Below are 19,607 nucleotides of genomic sequence, written 5' to 3' on the forward strand. Positions count from 1 at the left end.
TTGGTGATCCGTCCGCAGAATGAAAGGAGTCCCCAATAAGTAGAACTTCTAAGAGCTCCTTCTCATATATGCCTAGATATTGCTCAACAGGGTTGAGCCTTTGACTTTCGTAGGCTATGGTGTGCCCTCCTTGGAGCAAAACAGCTCCAAGGCAATCACCACAGGTGTTGCATTGGACCTCAAATGGCTTTGAGAGATCTGGTAGTGTAAGCACATGTTGAGAGATAAGCTTTTCCTTAAGATTTTCAAAAGAATTAATCTCCTTGGTGGACCATATATATCGAACTTTTTTCTCTATTAGGTCACGTAATGGTCCCGCGATTTGTGAGAAATTTTCTATGAAGCGTCTATAGTATGCACACATACCTAAAAAGCTTCTTAGTTCATGTAGATTTCTTGGATTAGGCCATCCTTTTATTACCTCTAGATTTGATGGATCCATTTGGATGCCATCTTGAGAGATAATGTGACCTAAATACTGGATCTCTTGTAAGAAAAACTCACTTTTCTTTCGATTAATATAAAGTTTATTCTCTCATAAAACTGGACATACTTTTTGTCTAGTGAGTTAGAGTACATGATTATATCATCAAAGAACACTCCAGTAAAGGTTCGGTGAGGCTTGAATAGCTTCTCCATCAAGCGGTTAAATGTGGCTGGTGTATTGGTCAAGCCAAAAGGCATGGCAATGTACTCGTAAAGATCAAACATAGTGCAAAATGCGGTCTTTACAATGTCTTGATCAACTATTTTTATTTGATGGTAGCCACTTTATAGCATAGCTTATCAAATAGGTGGAACGGGAAACCTATTTTTGATAGTGATCCTATTTAGTGCTCTATAGTCGACACACATACGATATGTGTCGTCTTTCTTTTGCACTAATAACAATGGTGAACAAAATGGAGATGAGCTAGGTCTAACCATGCCCTTCTCAAATAACTCATGCACTTGCCGCATAATCTCCTCTTGTTGAGCTTGAGAAACTCTATAAGAAAGTTTAATAGGCGGTGAACTTCCCGGAAGAAGTTCAATTGCAACGTCATCATTGTCTTGTTTAGGAGGTAGCTCACAAGGTATGTCATCAATAAAAACATCTTGAGATCCCTTGAGACAATTGGTTAACTCTAATTCCTTGTGTTTGTTTATATTTTCTTTTGCTAAAACATTAGGTTCATTTTGAGAATCTTTAACAAAAATCATGTACACGGAAATAGAGCTCTTTATTGACTTGTTGAAAGATTGCGTATGTACAACGGGTATGGTGTTACCCAACTCCTTAGCATCTATGTACATATATTTTTCCCTGAACCTAAAGTAGATTTTTCTTTCAAGGAATTTAACATTGGAAGCCATGCGATCAAACCATGGTGCCCCTAGGATTACATCCTCGTGCTTGAGAGGAGAGATAAAGAAATCCTCCTTGTCCACATAGCTTTGGACGTGGAGCCTCAATTTCCCAATTAAGGGAGTGACTGAGGCTACTTGCCTCTTGAAAGCACCATCGACAGGTAGGACATCTGGCATCTCATAGGCTTGGATGCCTAGCTTGGTGGCCAACTCTGTGGATATGATATTGTGAGTAGAAACAGGGTCAAAGAGAATAAAAGCATCATGTGGTCTTACCTTTCCCCAAGCATGGCATAGAGGAGATCCTTTGTGGTGAGCATCCTCTTCTTGGATTTTGACCAAGGTACCTCGAGGAGGATCATTTTGTGTATTCTTGTGGGGACAAGCGCGATAAGCATGCCCTTGCTCCCCGCACTTGAAACAACGGTTATCTTTATGATAACGCTCAAGCTCTTCAGGAGAGAGTTTATTTTTGCCTTTTTAAACTCCCTATAAACTCCCTTCTCCTTAGCTTTGTTGTTGTTGGCGTTGCCTTTGGGAGACTGTTGGACATGGTCCTTTCCCTTAGGCTCCTTATTACGGTCCTTGTTCTCCGTGGGCTTAAGATTTCTCTTAGCCCCTTGTTGGAAATTGATTCGTGAAGCCACCATGGTATGGTGTATGACCGCAAATATGGTGCATGGCCTTTGGGAGCTGGCATACTCCACCATATCTTCAGTTAAACCCACACAAAATTGTTGTTTTTGCTCTCCAAAATCCATCTTTTTGAAGACAATGGCTTTGAGATATAAGTCCCAAAACTTGTCTACATATTTGTGGATAGATTCGTAGGGAGAGAGCTTCAAGATTCCTCATTCGGTGAGTACTTTGTCTTTGGCATCAATAGCCAAAAACTGCTTCATAATGAAAGCTCTTAAAGCTTTCCATGTTTGTGGAGCTTCACCGTTTGCCCATAGACTAGACCACCATTGCCTGGCGGACTTCTAAAAATGCATAGCTACATGACGTAGATTAGAGGACTCCGTGAAGCCCTCATCTCCAAACGTCGCATTGAATTGTTGGATGAAGGTCAGGACTTTGTCCGTAGCACCAAAGGTGCCATCATACATAAGGAAAGAGATGTTCTTTCCTCCCTCTTTCAACTTTTTGACCTTGGACGACCTCTTCCACGCGGCATATGATTTCCTATGGCCTCTTCTCTAGGTGGTTCAAGAGCTGGACCATCACTTTCTTCAGAAGAGAAAGAGTATGAGGAGGATGGAGAAGAGGGTGACCTCTTTCTCGCCTTTTTCTTCCATTGTTCCTCCTTGTCTGCACAATCACTTTCTTCAGAAGAGGAAGAGGACCAAGAAGATGGAGAAGAGGGTGACCTCTTTCTCGCCTTTTTATTCTTCTGTTTTCTCTTGTCCCTCTTTGAATTATGGTGTAGAGAAGTGTGCAATGGTCTTCTCCATTTAGGTGGTGTTGGAGAGCGTTTTGCCCACCGTCTTCATGGAGCTGCACCATCACTTTCTTTAGAAGAGAAAGAGTATGAGGAGGATGGAGAAGAGGGTGACCTCTTTCTCACCTTTTTCTTCACTTGTTCCTCCTTGTCTGCACCATCACTTTCTTCAGAAGAGGAATAGGATGAAGAAGATGGAGAAGAGGGTGACCTCTTACTCACCTTTTTCTTCTCTTGTTTTCTCTTGTCCATCTTTGAATTGTGGTGTAGGGAAGTGTGCGATGATCTTCTCCATTTAAGGGGTGTTGGAGGGCATTTTGCCTTCCGTCTTCGTGGAGCCATCTCCGTCGATGTGGCAGTAGACTCACTTCTTTCTCATTCTTTCGGTGGGGGATCTCATTGAAACTTGAGTTCTCCTTTGGGAAGGAGATGCGTCATCAAATAGTAGATTTTTGAGCCCTTCATATGGATCCTCTTCTTCTTCCCTTATTGGAGAGAGGCCTCTTTTGGAAGTCTCACAAGGAGGCTTCCCAGGTACTCTCTCTTCTTGGTGGGGAGTTTGGAGAATACCATGAGTACGTAGTTCCCGTTGCACTTCACCTTGGAGGTATGGATTGCCCATGGCTTGTTGAAGCCTGGTAACAAGGTCATTAACAAGCATAGGGGCATCATTTAGTAGCCTATTCATTAGCAAAATCAAAGCTATTGAGGCGGTCCGGGGCGGGAAACAAGAAGAGTGGCCTCTAAACACCCTTCGAAGCTCCCGTGCTGCTCAATTAGGGCTGGGGAAAGCACAATCAGAGACAACAACAACCCACAGCCAGAAACCAAACAAGAAAAGGGGCACCACCTAATTGTAGATGCGAACTAGGACGCACGTGATATCTCCTTGTACTCAAACGCACAAAGAGAGGGAAACGCAAGATAGCCATACACACCAAACACAAACATTCACCACGCCAGAGAGAGGTAAAGAGCACAAATCAACTTGAGCAACTCAGTCTTAGCCTTAAGGATTAGATGCACACAATGCTTGATGAGAAATAGAGAGACAACACAAAACTTGACCTTGTTGCCAATACACAAATTGTCTTAGGGTCACGGGAGCCCTCTCACCGAGCACCCTCTTACAATTTACCTTTTAGGCAAACAATTCAACAAGCCCTCAAACCACCAAGCATGAAATGGCACAACAAACTTCAAGGACAATATACCTTCAACCATCTGATGAGCCAACTTATCAAGTCAATTTGGAGAGAAGAGTCGTAGTTGCAGCATACAATTGCACCCAAAACTATGAACCTTATTTATGGACAAGAGTAGGCTACAAGTGTGATTGCAGAGTATAATATCACTCCACTCCTCTAGATGGCATAACTAACTTCAAGCTTCTCCATGCACCTATGTGTAGTGATGGAATAGAGCACTCACGATGCACACACTCTACACAACTAGGCTTGAAGAGTGGTGTGTTATGTGTTGAGAATGGTGTGGTGTAGTGTGATCATGTGATGATTTTCAAGGGAGAGAAGGGCTCTATTTATAGGTTTAGAAGCCCTGATTTGGATTAGGCCTAATCAAGTTTATTTGAAGGAATAAAATATTATGCATATTTTATTTTTTGAATGAGGGTGGGTCTCTCTTATCCTTTGAGTCACATGGATGTGGGCTCAAGGGAAGAGAATTATTGAGGATGAAAGGAGAGAGGATTGAGTGAATAATTTGGGAGTGCCTACTCTAGTAGAGGGTGCATTTTACAATAAGGTTAGTGGCTAGTAGTTAGTAATTATCACTATAAAATATTTACAAAATAATTCACCAAATGGTGAGATATATGATGAGAAAAGTTAGAGAAGGGATGAGCTTGTAAAGAGAGGTTGAAGCTTCGGAGAACTTGACATTCACCTCTTTACAGCACCGGAAGAAGAAGCGGTCAGCATGGCGAAGCAGCGCGTGTCTATGAAGCTATGTTATTTCAAACCTTGGAAAATTCATGATAAAAGCCTTCATTTGTAGAGGTTATCTTTGGATTTTGCTGATTTTATTGAAGTTCTTTACAAAGTTGAAGAGAGTATGGTAATATGGACATACATGTAGAGAGAAAGGGGGACACATAGGGTGTAGAAATGGAGGATGAAAGCTATGGAGGTGTGAGAGATGGGGCAATGGTGAAGAGGGTGAATTAGGACATGGGAGTTGCAGATTTGGGAGTGGGAAGGAGAGGGAGGAGTGTGTGTGAAAGAGGAAAATGATAAAGTGGAAGAGGGAGTGTGGCTGCATAGCATGGGCAAAGTGGGGTCCACCAATAAAATCATAGCTCACAGCTCGTAGCTCAAAAAAATATGAAAAAATTGAAGATGAAAGTTCGGCTCACGAGCTACAACTTTTGTTTGTATCACCTTTTCAAATTAGGGGAGCATGTGATCTTTAAAAATTCAGCAAAACCGACTGTTTTTTCCACTGCACAAGGTCCTTGTGAGGTCCTTCTTTGGATGATTCTTTTGAATACCTCCAAGAGTGAGCTCCCCATGGTGCATGCATGCATGCCACATACCCTTGACCTTATTTGGTAGGTCTATAATTGAAGATATTGTTGAGATCATGATATAAATGAATAGTACAACTAAGAAAATCAAATATTGAGGGGTCTAAAAAAATATGTACATGTCAAATATAAATAATATAGGTGGAAAAAATATAAAGGGGTCAAAATAAATCTCTCTCATTATAAGTCTACCATAAAAAGATGAATATGTTTTGTGGTCTAATTTATGAGAGTAAAAGAGAATAGATGTAGGAAGGAAAAATCACAATAGTGAAAAAATATACACATAAATAAAACTAGTTTTTTTTTGGATTTTTGCTGGGATGGAGTTACACAAAAAATAAGATAAGCTTGCATGAATTTTTTTTATAAGGAATAAAGAGTATGCAAAATGGTAAGAAAAAATATGGTAATGGTGAGTCAATGTACATAGCATAAATAACACACACCTAAGTATAAGTATTTAAATAAATACCAAAATAATTATGAAAAATCCTTTTATTTAGGCCCTATATACAATGAAATATTTACACACAAATGGTCCATAATATACTTATATTTTTTATTATTTTATTATTTTTTTGGCTCAAGTAGCCCAGTGACTAGCTAATTAAGGGTTTTTAAGAAGATATGGGAAAAGTCTCCTAACTCACACACGCCTATGTACAGTGAAATGGTAGGGATAACCAAAATGTTTGAGTGATTTGATAGGGTGAGTTAGTTTACTATGGCAATTATGGAAAGCCGAAAAACGGCTATCACTATCAACATTAATTTCACTCTCTTTACTATTGTCAGCCATTCTAGAAAATTTAGGTGTAGAATTTTTAAGTGTACTTTGGCACTTCAAACCCTAGTTGAAACTCCTCTTAAACCTTTAGAAAAGCACTCAAGCTCCTATACCCGTGGCTTGAGTATCATGAATTGCAAGGAGTAGAAGAGAGGGTCTTTCACCACCAAAACATCATCGGCTCTTGTCATGCTTCTAATAGCTCAATAGTGGTTAAGCCGTAGGCAAGCCCCGTAGGACTCCACTATTAAGACCATAGCTCTCGACTGTGATGCCCCGTTATCTGCACGAAGCAAGCACACTACAAGATTGAAAAATCCCTATTCTACTTACTCAATTACAATTAATAATACCAACCATTTATAGTCATCTTGAGGACCTCTCTTCTTTAGCAAGAAAAGAGAAACCTTGTGCTCTGATACCAATGTAACATTTTATAGTCTACTAACTTGTGTGTAGCGAAAAATAACATAGACATAGTAAGCATTTCATTAAGATTATATTCCTAATGAGCATAGCAAGAGTGCTTGCATGGAGAGAGCAACAAAAGCATGACATCCAGTTAGATAGGCATGAGCAATAATTCAAAAATAGAGAGAAATTAAGTTATTCACAATAGTCGAGGACCGGATTTACATGGAGCCTGTCCCCCCTCCAAAAGGGTTTGTATTATAGGTTTCCCCCATCAAGGGAGACATTTTACAATACAATACTTTGTGTTCCTTCAATAACTTGCTGGTGCAATGAAGATGGAAGATTCAAGCACCAAGCTTACACTTCAAAACACAACATCAATTCCTCACGGTCTCCGACCCAAGACCTCACACACCTTCAAAGATGGTGAGAGCTAGCAGGGTATGAGAGTAGATCTAGAGGATGAAGAATTATTCTTATAAAAAAGAAGTATTTCTCCTAACAGAATCACTCTTAATAGCTTAGCATGGTAGAGGAGATGAGCATGCATTGGAGCTTGGCTCTTGGTTGGATTTTCATCATAAAGTCAAGAGTTGTTGGTGTAGGCCTCCCTTTTCACAAGCTTGGAGTAGATGAAGAGATTTCCATTAAAGCTTGAGAAGGAGATAGTCTTCTTTACTTCACACATGAGCTTGTGTGAGTGTGTCTTTGATAATGCCTTGCAAAAATCAGCCCCCCCCCCCCCTCTCTCTCTTGGTCAATCCCTCTTGCTATTATCCTCTTGTTGGCCACTCATTGGCTTATGCCATGCTTAGCCAATAGGAAATTAGAAGCGTAATTGATAGCCTTTTGACATGTGTCCCCCTTTCCCCTTTTGTGAGAGATTTATGTATTCAAATGATTCAATCAAACTCTCATTGGACCTCTTAGTCTTGTGGCCGATAGGAATCAGGCAAGCCATTGGGTTGCTGAATGCTCATTTGATCCCTTGGTAGACTGTCCAATAGTCTTCTAGAGAGATGGATTTGTATTGGTTCTTTATCAAGTGTTTTTAAAATGAATTGAACAAAATTTATTCTAGCTTAATTCTCATTGGTCCACCTCTATGGCTATTGAATAGGATTTGGATGCATTTTGGGGGCAACTGGGCTAGATCTGACGTGTCCACTATGCCTTTTATGTAAAGGGAAGCCTTGAGAGAGAGAGAGAGAGAGAGAGAGAGAGAGAGAGAGAGAGAGAGAGAGAGAGAGAGAGAGAGAGAGAGAGAGAGAGAGAGAGAGAGAGAGAGAGAGAGAGAGAGAGAGAGAGAGAGAGAGAGAGAGAGAGAGAGAGAGAGTGTGTGTTCTCTCACCTTTGCTCTCTTTTCCCCTACCTTTAGGGCTCACCCCCTCCTATCTAGGTATATGTGAAGACTTTATGGTCTTCACAAAAGAATCCAATTCTGCTTAGCTTGACCATTTGGACTTTACCTTTGAATTTTGGAACCTTAGCATTTTGGAAGTCTTAATGGGCTAAACCCTAAGGTCTTTGAAGCACCATTCATGAAAATTTCTCTTTTGCAGATGCCCCCCCCTTTGGATCCCTATTTCCCCTCCTTTGGATCCCTACTGTGACCAGTGTGCTAGCCTTACCAATATTCTAGCTTTTTCTCCCCTGGTACTTTCCCATATTAAATGATCAGTTTAACATGAGAAAATAATTTAGGGGAATTAGATATTAGTTATTATGAAACCACCATGCCATTGTCTACTTCGCATGAGTGCAGTGCCCACGATCGTTGATGACCGTCGCGCACAGCCACGAGGGTAGCTTCCTGATGAGCCACCATAGCCCACACTTGCATGGAGATCTCTAGCCCTTGTGTTGCACACTGGGGGGGTGCCTCCTTCTGTATATATACCCTGTAATATGGCCCCTTACCATGGCATATGGGACAATGTTGGCCACGTGGCAGCCCCTCCAAATTCCTTTCCAAGACATTTTCCAAATCTGCTAAAACCCCAAATAAAACTTGTCTTTTTGCCCCAGCTTGACTGCACTGCAGCTTGATTGAAGAGGGTCCAGTGACCAAGCTCCTGAAACCAGTTGAAATTACACACCTCCAACTCCAATCTCCACTGTCTTGGTGACATTTTGATTTCACCAGGCACTTCAATCGAGCTGACCAAAATAGTTGGCATTGCATTGTCTCTGTTGACTCTCACCCAAACAGGCCATATCTCCACAATCACAAGCCCAATGGGTGAGCCGTCACTTCTTATTATATCCCTATGGTGTATAGAAATGCCTAGAACCTGATTGAGATTAGCAAGCCCTTAAGTGCTTGTACAAACCTGCTTTCTACCCTTTGTAGCACTGATCGGCTTTGGTTGTACCATCATTGCCCACCCCCTCATTGAACATTTATGTTCAACCACACACATGATTTATTCTCCTACCAACTGCAAATAGTGGCACACATTGTAAGAAAATCAAAACCATATGTATAGTCTTATTCTGCATCCTACTACCAAACCTCAAGTGGGTTGCCCCACCCCCTACATGACATAGTTTTTTCCTAGATCAAAGACCTGAGTGCATCCATTCATTTGGAGTAGCCTCTTGTAGACCTACACCCATACACATAACCGATGGTGCACATAGAATGCACACATCACTCCTTCACCGCTCCATGCATGCACAAGCATCCAGTCCACTTCAAATTGAGTGCAATCATGCTCTCTGTTCTGTTCAATAGATGAACCATCTGTATCATCACACACCTCAAATCTATCCACAAGCCATAGTTGGCCCACTGTATAGCTGTATCCACAAGAACACTCATCATCTGTGAAGCACATACCTCTTTTATAAGCTTTGCCATATCCATAGCCCATGGCTCTTAACTTGGCACGCTCAAAAACACGTGATCTTCAATCAAAGGCTTCTCTACCTTCATTGGCTTCATATTCTCTTCCATACTTGTAGCCGCCTCAATTACCTCCTTTTCACGACCATTCAATAAAGTAGAGCCATATGGCTCCACTAACTCCTCTTGTACGTAATCTTCATGAATCTGTTCTTCTAATACATTCTCTACTACCATATTTTTAGACAAGAAATAAGGAAGCTCACCCCATACCATTTCATCCTGAAGCACAACATCAATGGACTCCTCCTCCTCGTAGGAGTGGGCATACCCACTTTGTTCAGCTTCATCACCATCTATCTTTGTCAAGCTCGAACATAGATCCACTTCATCTTCATCACAAGGTAGACTAGTCACCTCAGCAACACTCTTTTGGGAAAATCCTTGTACCTATTGCACCACTGTAGCATACTCTATGGCTACCTTCATGATCACAACCACCACAGCGTGTTGCACATCACTTTTACTTGCACATTCTCTTTCACAGACTTCGGCTCTTCAATTTGATCTTCATTTACATTGCCAATTGACATGACTTCATACACATTGTCAGGCATCTTTACTCTTACCGGCTTGACCTCATCAAAATCAGTTTACTCGCCATAGGACGCGAGCTCTTCATATAGGCTTTCCTCTTTGCAAGTCTCCCAAAAATTTGAGTTTGTATCATCATCATCCTCGTCATAGGTTGACTCCGTGTCTGCATCTTCATCCTCCTATTGCTCTAAGAAAACTTGGACACTTCCTTGGATTTACACACACTCTTTGTCCATTTCCAAGCATTTGGTATTGGCAACTTGACTGCAATCTACTACCTTTTCATGCATAATCTCAATAAGAACATGCTCTTCTACCTCTTTATGGTGCTCTGGAAACCTCACATATGTTAGCTCTTTAGCACACCGGCTCTCTTCGACAAGGGGCTTATCCTTGTTGACAAGATCATCCACCACTGGAACATGAAAATTATAAACTAGAAACCTCCAAGGAACATAATCAAGCATAGGTCTTACCTCAACATTCTCTACACTTCGAACAACCGGCACTGCCTTCGGTTGATCCATAGAACACTCCGTTATCGCTGCCTCAACACATAATCTGTAGGCTTCAACAAGCCCAGCTCTAGCTTTTGCTTTACCTTCCGGATTAACTGATTTCCTTTTACCCTAGTAGCAATCTCCAAACTACCTCCAACATGCTTCAAACTCCTTAAATAAAACAGAAAAATATTTACTTACATCTTGACATACCGCCTTCAACCTAGAACCAGCCTCCGTCGGAGTAACCACTTCTCGAAACCGCTCCAAAAACTACCTCTGCAATTCCTGCCATGATCCTCGATCACTACTCTTCAAACCATCATACCAAACCTTGGCACATCCAAACATCAGCAACGACATTGTCTGTAGTTTTTCTACATCCATCAACATATACATCAATAGCATCCATAACTCAAAATCAGCTAGCCAGTCTTCAGGGTCTTTAACACCAGTCTTTAGGGTCTTCCACTAGGAGCATCAGAAAAGTCCTCAGTGGGGGCACGAGAAGATGGAGCAGGGAAATGAGAACACACCCAGGTACACACCACAAATGCCTCTCTATAGCCCAAGGCACACCCTACTCCTCTCAGATTCACCTTCAACACAACGCAATTTTCGCAACCCAAAACATAGCACACCTTGCAAAAGCTTCTACCACATTGTTTCTATCTTGACTACACGCAAAACATCCACACACTCGCTATATCTCTCTCTCCCATCGCACCACACCATACCCTGTCCGGGGCACCACAACGTCGTGCATCAACACAGGCAAGCACAATTGCACAATTGAGAAGATAGAATAGAAGAAAGAAGGGGGATGGGGGTGTTAGCAACACTTGAAAAGGGCGGCTTTTGATTATGCAAGCTTCAATTACAAGGTTTCCTTCCTTCTTCTTCACCAACTCATTAACGTTGAACTCTCTCTTGAGCTTCTCTCCTCCTTTGCCTGTCCAAAACCTCCCCCTAAAAATTGCCAAAAAAAAGGTTTTTAGAGCGTTTGCACTGGCCCTTTTTGGTCTAATTTTTCTATTTTGGGCTCAACCAATGCATGTGAATCCTTGCTAATTTTGACACTCAACTTCACCCCCAAGTTACTGCATGTGGACCACCACTTAGGCCCCAAGGAACAATCACGATGCCGTGATTGTTGCCCATGGGAACAATGCCCTCAACATAATGTTTGGTGTCGTTCTCGCACGCGACATGGACCTGTGCAACACCACCATGTCATCTCCTACTTTGTGCGTGCACGCCGCCCACGACTGCCAATAGCCAATGTGCAGAGCCACCCAGGCAGCTCTCTCACGTGCCACCATAGCCCACACTTACAAGGAGCTCTCTAGCCCTTGTGTTGCTTAATGGGGGTGCCTCCTTTTGTATATATACCCCACGATATGGCCCCTGCCATGCATATGGGACAATGCCAACCATGTGGCAGCCCCTGAGCTTGGCCTCCAAAATCCCCTCCAAGACATTGCCAAAATCCACTAAAAGCCCCAAATAAAACTTGTCTTTTTGCCCCATTTTAATTGCATTACAACTTGATACTAGAGGGTCCAATGATCGAGCCGCTAAAACCAATTGAAAGTGCTCCAATCTCCACCGTCTTGGCGACATTTCAATTTCACCAGGCACTTAACTGAGCCGATCAAAATTACAAAAAAATATCTGGCATTGCATTGTCTCTAACTATCACCCAACTTCAACATGCCATATCTTTGCAATCACAAGCCCGATGGGTGAGCCATCACTTCCTATTATCTCCCTATGTTGTATAGTAGTGTCTAGAACCTGATTGAGCTTTAGAAACTTCCAGGTGGAATGCTTCACAAAGCAGTCAACTCGACTCAGAATCGATCCCCCAACAAAACTTCATCTGGCAATTAACTTGACATCCAAGACTCCAATTGTTGACCTGAAAAGACCAAAATTCTTCACAAGATGAGCACCTTAGACCCATGCATTCACTTTAACTCAGATAATCGATCTAAAACTTCCCTATCCGTTGGGAATTTGCAATCCGCTTCAACTTTGATCAACCATATCTTTCATCCCGTAACTCCGTTTGAGAAGGCGTCTAGACTAGTTTGTAGATCATATTGAGGGACACTTATGGCACTCTCTTTCTTTCACTTTGCACACTTTGAGCATGCACCTCTGACATAAACCATAATAGAGAATTTTGGCCCTGAACACCGCATATAACATACACATTTACTGCTCCGTGCCTGTCCTTGAGCTTCCTTGCTACCCCATCACTTTGGCAAGCCCTTAAGAGCCTGTACAACCCTACTTTGTACCCTTTGTAGCACTCACAAGCTTTGGCTACACCAACATTGATAAAAATTGACTAAAGCATTTTTGTCATGAATGGATAATTTGAGAAGTATGCATAAAACCTTGGAGTTGGTAAAGGACTAAAAACATCTCCAAGGCTTATTGGATATATGTATTCAATTTATTCTTTAAATAGTCTTATCTAAGAATGTTAGTGACATTGTTAACAATTTTTTTTTTTTTTTGGGGGGGGGGGGGGGGGAGAAAGGAAAAGGGAAGGCTGGGGAAAAAAAGATAAAGGAGAAAGGGGGGGCGGGGGGGGGGGGGGGGGGGGGGGGGGGGGCGGGGTAATTTGTTTTTTTTAGTGCTTAAGGGAGCCCTAAGGGCAGCCAAAGCGAATAGCCTAGTGGTTAAGCTTGTCTTTTTAGAGTCTACGTGCTGAGGTCAAATCCTAGGGATTAAGGGTGCTTTTGAAGATAATTCGAGATGTTGAAGCATCTTGGGAAGATACTATGTATTGAAAATTGAAAGTAGAGCAAGTAGTATGTTTAGGAAGTAGAGTGTTTACTTAGGCGTGCAAAATGCGAAAAGGACTAAGGGATAATAGTTGTCTTTTTGTTATATGGATACATACGAGGGTCTCTCCTTGTGTCTTTTCACGATGGGTGTTGTTCAAAAGAAGCTCAAAGACCTTCAACTATAGATAAAACTCATTTTTGAATCAAGATTTGATTTATAATTTTTGTACTAAATCTATAAAACAATTGGATTTTAGTACAAACCTATATCAAGTATCATTTGTAACATTTTATCTATTTAGGGTTTTCTTTTGACATGCATTTTCTAGCGAGCTCTTTTTGAAATCTGATGAGCAGGTTGTGTGTGTGTGTGTGTGTGTGTGTGTGTGTGTGTGTGTGTGAGAGAGAGAGAGAGAGAGAGAGAGAGAGAGAGAGAGAGCATACCACAGAGACTTTTCCTCATATGCCTTGCGACCCAAATTTTATTGCTTACTAGTGTGATCTTCACATACAAAACATTTTGTATGTCTCAAATAGATCCAACTATTATCAAGGATAATCTTTCGTTTGGTTTCATCCAGCATGGTGCATACAAGTGGCCGTTCTCCCGAGCGAGGAGCTCCTTGCTTCCCCACTCTATGTGATCCATAGACATTAACTCTGGACATGCCAAAGTGGGTTTTAAAGAAATCTTCAATAACAATGGCAAGAGAAGGAGGTGTCTCTAACTTCTCTTCGAGAATTCCACGAATAACAATGTTCTTGGAACGTCGCTCCCGTTTCTTCAACTCCTCCCCATCCTCATTCTCAACATTCTTTGTTTGAACCATATCTTGCATGAGTGAGGAATTAGGAACCACATGGTTACCACATACATCACGAAGACTTGTTTGTGCATACATTTTTCATGTCGCATACATCCCAACTTATGGTGTCAAATTTCTCCTCTTTCAATACATGGTCATGCTCTACTTTGTTATGCGCTCCTTCAAAGCATTCAAGTCCACAAGAGAGCATTTACATTCCTTGATTTCCTCTTCAAGTTGCATCAAACGTGTTGTTTGCATCTCAAATGTCCTCTTGAGATTCTCATTCTCAACCACAAGTACCCTTAGTGTGCCATTCTCCATTGCAAGTGCTCATAAGTTTTTGCGTTGTTTGTTGACGATCTCTTGCAATGATACCAAGTATGCCATTATGGTTTCCGATGTTGTTGGTTGGGTGGTTGTGTTGCTATCTCCACACTTAGAAGATTTTGGATCATTTTCTACAATGGGGTTGTGGACCTTGTTGTGAAGAAGAAGAACCCTTGCGAGTGTCGGAAGATATTGTGTGTAAAATAAGAGATGAAGTCAACTTTCTTGAACCTACTCACTTGAGAAATGCTACTAAAGAAATGCCTTCCATAACTCTGAAAATTTCTATCTTTACATCAATGCGTAAAGAGCGTTGTGTTCTTCAATTGAGGCTATAGATCACCCAAATCGAAGATCGGATGAACAAGTAATGATCAAAAGAGTGAACTACTGTTTACTAGGTCAAAAAACGGCTGCATGTTGTGTGTGTGTGTGTGTGTGTGTGTGTGTGTGAGAGAGAGAGAGAGAGAGAGAGAGAGAGGGATCAAGAAACGATGGTATCGATTGATACTTGTTAAGCTGTGTTGTTTGTGAGCGATTACATGTAAGAGAGAGGATGATTAGCGTATTGTTGCTATGAATTTTGACTATTTGGTGTGTGTTTTTGAGAGGATTGGCGTGTCATATTCTACTTGAGCTATAGAGAGGCAAGCATTTGATGTCGACTGTGTTTCTCTTTTTCCCCATTCCATATTCTGGTCCCCCATGGAGGAGCGTATCTGCTTGCTCCCTGGTTGAAGAAAAAAGCAGGTTTTGAAGACACAGGACGATTTGTGGATTACTCGATAAAATATTCGATGGTCAAATCAAGGACTGATGAAGATGAGAATGCCAAGCATTGGTCCAATCTTTACAAGGGTTTAAGAGCTTAAAGATTGGGTAACAAATTTTGAGCTATGGATGTTGTCGATGAAGGGGATTGGGGAGCACCACAGATGGAGAGTGAGAGAGAAAAGGAGACACACACACGATGTGGGTGGGGAGACTCAAAGAGTGAGCAGCCCCCTATACACTTATGCTATGTATAAGGTATACAAGTCAGTGGGCGCCCAGACTCTGGGCGGCCTCTGGGCGGCCGGGCAAGGCACAGATGCCTATACCCCAACAACCTCCCACTTAAAGGCGACCGTGCCTTTAAGCAAGGGAACCTAGTCTAAAGACTACAAAAGGTGAGAGAAAACCGCTCTCAACCGATGCCCACTGGCTGGCTATGATCGTGTGCATCCGGCTGTCCTTCTCCCGTGTAAGTCCATACACCACCAGACATACCGCATACGTACTGCAAGTATGTACGCAATACCTGCATATCTCCCTCGTGCACTATGCCATCATTAGTCTACAAACGACTGACAACCCCAACTGCAAATGCTCCCACTGCAGCTGCGATATCCGGTCTCAAGATCAGCATCTCATACATGAGACCACCGAATGCCGATGCAATGCTAGCGGGCCCTGCTAGCTCTACGGAGCATGCATCAACATATATATCCCTAGCAATAGGCATCTCTGACTGACAAGGCGTGTTAGCCACATGCATCTCCTGACTGTCCGCAAAAGACGCATCAACCTGTCGTGCAACCTCATAGCAAACCAGCTGCTCTAGATGTCTGCTGGAAGACATATCCTACACAACTATATCCCCATGCTCACTGTCGAGCATAGAAAGGAATGACTGCATAATCGCTGACATCTCAGCCTCCTCTGCAATCATCCACTGCAAACATGGCCACTCAATCTGCTGTGACTCACTAGAGCTCTCATGCTCTAACTCCGTATGAATAGACTCTTGCACAACGTCCTCCTGTCGTGACTCACTAAAGCAGGACCGCTCTACCAGTCTATCCTGCATAGAAGTATCTCGCACAACTGACTCTCTGCCTTGCTCAGTCACTAGCAAAGCATGCATGTCTGACTCTGTCACCTCTCTGTGTGACTACTCAAGTCGTGCCCCAACTGTGTGCACAACGAGCTCACTACTCTGCACTCCATGCAAAGTACCCTGCAACCCATGAGCAAAAGAGACTCGCCTGCTCTCTCGCTCTCTACCTGGCTGCGTGATCATAGAGACAACACCGTCTCTCGCATGATCCACATGCAATGGGTAACCTATACCACTCCTGGAACCTCTCGCAATCACTAGCGAACCCAAATGCATCACAAAATCTCGCTCTCGTAGCGAAATCTGACATCCACAACCTCTAAGCTGACCAATCGAGATCAAACTCACTGTCAAATCTGGTACATAGCGCACATGTCGTAACAAGTAAGATGCACCACTCGGTAATGACAGTCTCACATCTCCTGCACCGATCCATCGGTCAAACGTACATTGCCGAGCATCCCGCTAGAATAGCTACAAAACCATGCACGATGCGACGTGACATGAAACATAGCATCTGCGTCTAGCAACCACTACGAAGGGAGTGCACTATCCACATGTATAGCATCTCGTGCATAGCTCGAGGTAAAAGTGACATCCCCGTCACTAGTATACTCCGACACTACATCTGCCTCAACTGTCAAAGTAACTGAGTCCATGGCATCACTACATACATCTCTGAGACTGCCATGTCTCCTACGATGTCGCATACGACGAAAACAACGCCGTCTAACGTGTCCAGAATGATCACAATACCAACATGTCACCTGTCGGCGTGCTCGTGAATGTACATGTCTCACACGAGTCCGTGATGACTCAGATCTATCATACATATCATGTAATCTGCGCCAAAGTTCTCTCGAAGTAGTCTCATACATAACAAGAGCATATACAGATTCCGCAAGGTGCAAAGAGAGTGTAGATAGTGCCATCTCCTCTAGCTCCTGCCACTGATCGTCAGACATGTTTGAAGGTCTACCTGCATCACCACTCAATGGTCGATGCAACCCTCGCTGTGTCAATGCATCAAGCATACACTCTCTCCATGCCGCAAAGTCTGACCCATCAAACACGCGCATCTGTGAGAGGTCACAATCTGATCGATCACCTGTCTCTGCCATGAGCACAATGTAGCAAACTAGAAAGCAAAACCACCTCACCAACAATACCTGGAAACTATCTACAAATATGGCCAGAAACACAATGTAAAACCTGTGAGACACCCTCCAAAATAGAGCTCCCGCAATGTCAACCAAATCAGCCCTAAACTGACTCGAATCGCATCAAACAAAAGTCTGCAAATATGGCTGTAAAATCTGATGCAAAGTTTCACCAATAACCGTGCAAAACCTTGCACAAAATCACAAGTCAATATGACTTAATCCCGCATAAATATCTGACAAAATTTTGGCAGAGTCTCCTTTGTAACTGGAGCAAAATCTCAACAATAAACCTCAAAGAGACAATAATATATGCCACAATGGCCAATCCGGGAATAAACTCGACCGGAATCACCTCACAAAGTCATACATATGAGCATACCCGCTCTTGCCGGAGTACCACTCAAATAATCTAAGCCATAAACAAATACACAAATCCATATATGGCATACATAAACCGCCAAGACCATGGCAACATAGCTCACTCTCGCATGAGTGGCTCTCTGGACAAATGCATATCCAAAAACCTGTGTACACCTATGAATTTGCTGGTTGCCGCAGAAAATACTCCGTGTGTGTGAGATATACCAAAAACAGTGTTTTTGGGACCCGAAAGTGCACAAATAAACCTGCTGCTGTACCTGCTATAATTCAAAGCGGAATTTCAGCGAATAGAAATCACCATCGCGTCCGGAGCGTGCCAAAACCCTGACCTAGACTCTTGGATCATGTAGATCTGACTCTGTATGACGGAGCTACGCAAAAAACTGCGTTTTAGAGCCCGAAAATGGCAAAAACGAGCTACACACAGTACTGAACCTGCTCCTGCTCCACTCTGCGTGATGCAATGTCCTCTCAATGCAAGCTCCAATGCAAGAGCTTTGCCACAACAGCATCCAAGCACTCGAATGTCAAGCTCTCCTCCGCCGAGCACTTCTCTAACGAGCTCCACTGAACTCAAAAGCTCCTCTCACGAAGGAAGCCGCAACCGCCTCCTCAACCAAGCTTGACCACACCAAGCTCCTAAGCTCCAAAGACAATGCTCCTCAAGCTAAAATCGCTCTCCGTGAAACTCCGCGATCGAACTCCACCGTCGAGAGCGAGCAAGCTATCGCCTCGAAGCTCTCAAAGCCGTCGTGCTCTCCGCAGTCACCATAGCTCTGATACCAATTGAAGGGGATCGGGGAGCACCACAGACGGAGAGTGAGAGAGAGAAGGAGACACACACACGATGTGGGTAGGGAGACTCAAAGAGTGAGCAGCCCCCTATACACTTATGCTATGTATAAGATATACAAGTCAGTGGGCGCCCAGACTCTGGGCGGCCGGGCAAGGCACAGACGCCTATACCCCAATAGTCGATGCACATGGCACAAACAAGGTGATGTTACATATGGTGCCATTGTGATGATGCACGAACCAAGAAAGGTCTAGCTTGATGGTATGAAGGGTAGCATCAAAGTACATGGCAAGAATTGCGGACTTAATTTTTGAGAAAGGTTTGAAGTACAGTTTCTCTTGAGGCAGCGGGGCAACTATATGTTTTATAAACCACACAATGTATTCTCAAGTAGCTTTAATGGTGATGTTGATTGCATTTTTGGTTATTCAAAAAGGTTTGCACCCTTCCTACAAAATTAGGAACATTTTGGTTCACATGTCCTTACTCATGACACAATCATTTTTAGACATTCTATCCTATAGGAAATGATGAGGAAAGGTCTTAATCACATCCCTATGGTCCCAATTAACCCCAAATTCGTGATTAACAAATTTAAGAAAGCAAGGGAAAAACATGTCAATTACTAAGTATTAATATTCAGACACCTCACCTTTTTGTTAATTGAAGAGACAATTACATCCACATTTTATTAGAAGTTCCCTAACCATAGGTTTAATCAACAACCATGGTTTAACGGAAAAAGAATGGTGGATGAAATTAATTACCTCCTTGAAGATCTCTTTATTTGTATGCTAGATAAATCAATACAAACCCATGTTGATCTGTAAGAAACTTGCAAGGATGCCCACAAGAAGAAGAACACTATCTCTTGAATTTAGACATGTGCTTAATAGTGAAGATACCATATTGGAAATGTCTTTGGAATTTATAAAAAACATGGATATTAACCCTCCAGACTCAATA

Source organism: Adiantum capillus-veneris, chromosome 5, assembly GCF_014529385.1.
Source record: "Adiantum capillus-veneris isolate H3 chromosome 5, ASM1452938v2, whole genome shotgun sequence".
Lineage (NCBI taxonomy): Eukaryota > Viridiplantae > Streptophyta > Polypodiopsida > Polypodiales > Pteridaceae > Adiantum > Adiantum capillus-veneris.